This window comes from Schistocerca serialis, chromosome 8 (assembly GCF_023864345.2).
Source record: "Schistocerca serialis cubense isolate TAMUIC-IGC-003099 chromosome 8, iqSchSeri2.2, whole genome shotgun sequence".
NCBI lineage: Eukaryota > Metazoa > Arthropoda > Insecta > Orthoptera > Acrididae > Schistocerca > Schistocerca serialis.
The window spans coordinates 303,863,712-303,869,704 of record NC_064645.1 but is presented as its reverse complement, the minus strand read 5'-3'; positions in this window follow the sequence as shown (position 1 = coordinate 303,869,704).

Genomic DNA, 5,993 nt, shown 5'->3' with positions numbered 1-5,993 from the left:
ACACACTTGCAGATAGAAGACGCGCTAAACGGAAGGGGCTGCTCACAAAATTTCGAAATCCGATCTTCGCCGCGGATGTAGAGCATATATTATTACCACCGACTTTCAAATCGCGCAATGATCACCTTTCAAAGATAAAGGAAATTAGAGCTCGTACTGAGGCGTTCAGACAATCGTTTTTCCCTCGCGTGATCCACGAGTGGAACAGAGGAAGGTAAATATGAGATTGGCGCGAATTGTGCCCTCCACCACACACAGCTTGGTGGCTACCGGAGTATATATGTAGATGTAGACAGAAGTAATCTAATCACTTCATTTTGTTTTTTCTTACATTTTCGTCCCAATACATTTGTGTAACATGCTAAGTTCAGTTGTGATTCATAAATTCTGAGCTCAAATAACACTATATTTTTTTGTTTTGTAAAGTCTTCGACTTCGTATTTTTCTACTTTAAGAGGTTTCGAGATGGCACCAAGTATACAGTGCGAATACGTTTGTTCTGTAAGTAAATGTAAAAAGAATGAGGAAAAGTGCTCAAGGTGCACCAGTTCTTATATGTGTTGTGATAAAAGATGCATGTCATATTATTTTTTCACCTAAGCAAATAAAAGAAAAAAGTCACAAAATCGACCAGCTACTTCGTTTTATTAATTGCGGGAAATGGCAAACTCAGCTACTTCATATTCTCACATGAAGGTAAAGGTATAGTATATTTAAACTGTAAAACTCAACGTCATTATTCGTGTGTGTCAGTTCCAAAGGAAGTTATGAGCTGTTAGAAAGACAATTTAGACAAAAAGCTTATTATAATGAACAGCAAAGACAAAACCATTATCGTAGTGCTGTTGGAAGAGATTCATGTTATAAAAAACAAATATGCTGAGCGCAACTAATTCGAAACAGCTTTTCAGTGAGAACAAAAAGCAAATGGGACTAGTGAGAGGTTGAAAGATACTTAGGCTTATGATAATAAAAGTTCTAGTAGGTGCATTGGTAAAAAGTGCGAGTGTGATGCTACTTGTGTTGAGTACAAAATACAGTTTCACTTTAGATCCAGAAAGGTAAATACATCAATGACGGGAACAAACAATATGTGTTGAAATAGATCAACAGGGAATATGGTGCATATACAAAGAAGGATACTAGGAATAGTCACATGTTTGTTTGACCCTTGGGACACAGTTATGAAGGTGCTGACACAAACAGAATTGGCACAGGCTTAAAGACACACACAAAAATTATCCAGTGAAATCGGACTTACAAAATTTCAAGAATCATCTTTGAGAGAGAACTCACAACATGTTGCTTCTGTAAAGATCACAAAAATTTTACACAGTGGGTCACATTAACAATAATCATTTATTTACTCTTACACAAAGGAAGCTACCATGAATGCACACATATATTTTTTAATATTAGATGCAACAGAACTGCTAAATAACTGAAACCAAAAGATCAATTATTCCAATGTGTACCTGTAATTTTTACACAGTTTATTTTTCACTATGTCCATTACAGTCACATGTTACTCCCTCCCCAGTGATAAAGTTGACCTGTTTCTTTAGGATGTGCACAATCTATCCAGAACATGTAACTCATTGGCTTGGCTAATAACACTCCAGAGTTTTGACGATTTGAGCTGGTTGTTTGTGTAAAGATCACATGGATAATCCTGGATCCACATTCTTCAGCAGGAAGGCAGGCTTAAGTCTGTTGGTGGAAATGGTCTCCTGACCATGAGGTGTTGCAATGACAAAGTGTTTTTTATGGTATGAATGTGACAGGCATAGTCCATTGTAGAAAGGTTGTAGAGGTTATCTTATGAATACATGAAAAGAGTTCAGTATAGATGAAGCCAGACATTTTAACATGACAAGAGGTCACGAGTTCAGTATAGATGTAGGCAGACATTGTAGCATGATGTCGAACATATGTTGGTTAGGCAGTACTATATGCAGTTTCAAGTTGAAAATGAAAGTTGGATTGTCACACTCTATTTGTGTAGGATAAGAGAAATAGGTTGAAAGTCTAGCTCTCACGCCATAAGTCATTTTTGTAGCAGTGGTGTTAGAATCTGGAATCAAATAAATTTGGAGACCCATTAAATTGCTGGTAACTGACCGATCTAGTCACTTGAAAGTTCGGCTCTTAATGCTGTTTTGATGTTGTGAAGTCATTGTTCAACTTTTCCATTCGATGTTGAATGATAAGCAGTGGTTTTGATGTGATGTATATGTAGGGCCTTTGTGAGGCAAGTGAAGAGTTGACACTCAAACTGCCATCCACTGTTGGTGATGGTGATTTTTGGGATGAACATACAGCCTGAGTTTACCTGTAGAATTATGACAAAGTAGGTTTGATCCCTCAGATAACAATATTGTTAAAAATGCTAAGGAACAGGAGTTTGAATTCTTCACTTTGACTAGGTCTGGGTCATTGCTTTGAGCCTTCGCAATGTCTTCATATGAAATACTGGCTGGCAACATGTGTCTCAACTCTGCAATATGTATCAGCATGAATTTTCCCTCTTCCAGGTAGGTATCAAATATTTGTGGTGAACTGACTGAGAAATTCCAGATGGCACAGTTGCTCGGGTGTTACTTTTGCGGGGCACTGTTTAAGGCAAATGTTAATTGCTGTGTGGTATGCGAATATTGTAAATTCTCTGCATTCCAGAAGATAATCAAAGTGTTTCACTGCCAACAACTAACAGTTGTCGGTACTACAGTTATGCTGTGTGTCAGTGAGAGTACTGGAGAAAAACGCAAGTGGTTCAGTTGTTTCTCCTCACAATTGCCTCCTTTGGCAGAGTCAAAGCATCAACCATCAAAATTAAGGGAAGAACTGTTGAGGGATGAGCATGCTGAGTACTGTGAGCTAGCCCTTCTTTTTCGCTGGTCCATATAACAGAGCAATTATTTTTACTCTTGATGAAGTTAAACTAAGGTTGTTGGATTTCTGCAGAATATGGTAACACACATCTTTGAAATTAAGCAGTCTTAGAAATGGTGTAGTTCCACTGGTGTTTTAGGATGAAGTAAGTCCTTGATTATTTTCACTTTTTCTTCTATATCTACATCTACATGATTACTCTGCAATTCACTGTTAAGTGCCTGGCAGAGAGTTCATCAAACCACCTTTAAGCTACTTCTCTGCCATTCCACACTCGAATGGCGTGCAGGAAAAACGAATACTTAAATATTTTTGTATGAGCTCTGATGTCTCTTATTTTATTATGATGTTCGTTTCTCCCTTTGTAGGTGGGCACCAAAAACACATTTTCACAATCTGAGGATTGAAATTTCTGGAGGACTGAAATTTCTTTGTCATAATGGTAAAATTCCTTGATCTGACAACATATAATGCAAGAATGATATCTCTTTCTCTGCAAAAATGCCTTTTCCCATGTTGCGGTGGCCGAGTGGTTCTAGGCGCTTCAGTCCAGAACCGCGCGAGTGCTATGGTCGCAGGTTCGAATCCTGCCTCAGGCATGGATGCGTGTGGTGTCCTTAGGTTAGTTAGGTTTAAGTAGTTCTAAGTTTTAGGGGACTGATGACGTCAGATGTTGAGTCCCATAGTGCTCAGAGCCATTTTTTTCCCATTGTAAGGTTAGGGTGATATTTATCCAGTCATCCAAGAAACTGCTGCCGACGCATTATATGTTCTTCATCTGGTGCTGGAGCAACGAGAAAATCATCTGAATCGGAGTACTATAATATTCCTTGGCCCGTACTACAGTTTGGGAGTCGTGAATCGGTCAGCTGATCGGTTAAACGACCTCCCTATTGTTATTGGTTCAAAGATAATATATATCGCGAAGCAGTGCGTTTCGACTTCGCGAGCGAAATATTTATTCCTTGACTTAGCATTGCTCCATGGCAACCGAAGAAGAAATGTAAGAAAATCGGTTTGTGATGGGACTTTGAGGCGAGACAGGATAACGAGAGGACGTGTATGAAGTGTTTACAATGAAACAGTCATTGTTAGCCGCCATACTGTATAATTTGTGTTTTTTTAGATTCACGAGTGATATGTAACGTTAATGTTGAGTTTAGTAACAGCCATAACAGTCTGGTGCATTTCAAAGGTAATTCTGCATATTTATTTTTGATCAAAAGATTCTGTGATGAACTGTAATGTATGACAAGCTTGTATAGGACGTCGAACATTTGGTGGTCCATGTTTGCTGTAGAACCTGCTTCCGTAATACGGTCAAAAGCATAAAGAAAGTTTTCCCTGCTAAAACGACCTCATTTCATTCGCAGACAATCATCAAATGACCAAATGCGAATGGCAGTATCCCAGAGAAGATCCTATAGAACTTTTCTTTCTCTTATATTTCAAGAATTTTATAGGCGACCGTCAGAGTCGGCAGCTGCTTATACACCACAAGAGTAACTTGTCTACATCTGTGAAATTATGTTCGCTGTGGGTTAGTCGATGCCGCTCTGGAAATTGATATTGTCCTTCACAGACATACAAACAGAGACAGTATACACACTAGTTCAATAACAACGAGTTTAATATTATAGCTTAAAAACATTAATTTCTTCTTATGAGTCATAATATTACAATACACAAAAGGCAAATTATTCAAGTTACTATGAATAGAACACCCATTTTAAGTACATCTTCTTGTGCAGTGGCAATGTGGTCATAAGCTCTGATGAGTTCAGTTTTGGAGAATATCTTTATTTTGAAGTATTAGCAGTTCAAATCTTGTAAATGAGGTATAGGACAGTGCTATTGTACTGTGATAGCATTTAAGGCTTTATAATCGCTACAGGGCCACCAGTAATGGGACTGTAACAAAGTTGTGGCAATCTACATTGTTGCCAGATTTATTCAAGATGGCGGCAGGAAAAGCTGAAACAGCCTGTGTGGTAGGCAGATTTATCGAAGATGGCGAATCCAGGTTGGCAGAATTGTGATGTCTCTATGAAATATGACAGAAGAAAAAGCTGCAGAATGGCTCCACCTTGTGTTGTGGTATAAGTCTGCCAACGATTTTGCTTGATGGCACTGCGGTCACTTACCCTCTGGTCTTAGTAGCTTACAGTTTTATTTTCAACAGTTCAATGTCCCCCAGGATAACAAAGCAGGACACTAAATGTTTTCACCAGATGTGGAGCAGGGACTTCATACATTATATCACATTTCCTATCTACAGATAAGAACATAAGGCTGACATCTTTAATACATTTGTATGCAGTAGCACTATCTTTTAAATAAATATTTTGTGAACTGAGTCATCTCTCTTATACACACTCCTGACATGTATTTTTTTATTCATTTATGTGCAAGAGAATTGTCGTTTTTACATTTGTGTGCACTGGGACTGCCAATGTAGTTGAATCTTTAAAAGACTGGGTAAGATTTTGTAAATAATGACAAGGAGACAGGGTAAAAACTTTTCTTCCCTTATTCAGGGTATTTTCTTTGATAGAATTTTTTGTGCAGTATCTACTTTAAGTGATTACACTCAAATTTTCTTGTGATACATGCAATATTTTCTTTGGCTGCATTTTTTGTACATAGACTGCTGGTAGCCTGAGTTCTTTAAAAATGGCTACACACAAATTGTCTTAAACATACACAATATTTTCTTTCAGAGCAAATTTTTTGTCCAGGAGTACCTTTTTTCATTAATAACAATGTCTAGAACATGAATTCGATGAACTTTTTTCACAATGTATAATACTTTTTGTACGGAGATATTTTTTTACACTAGCTATGACCAGAAGCATGAAAATCTAATATAACAAGATATACTGCGTGTTTCAGTATGTTCCCCATGAAGGTCTTTGCAGTAGTCATTCTTTTCAGTTGTTGTAATTGAAAAATTTCGCAATTCAGCTACTGCAATGCCATTTGAAAAAGGTTTTATCATTCTTTTCCAATTATTGCAGTGAGAAAATTTTAGAGTTCAACTATTGCAATGTCATTTTATATTCCTTTTTATTGTTAAAAAGAGAGACTCAGCAAAACTAGAG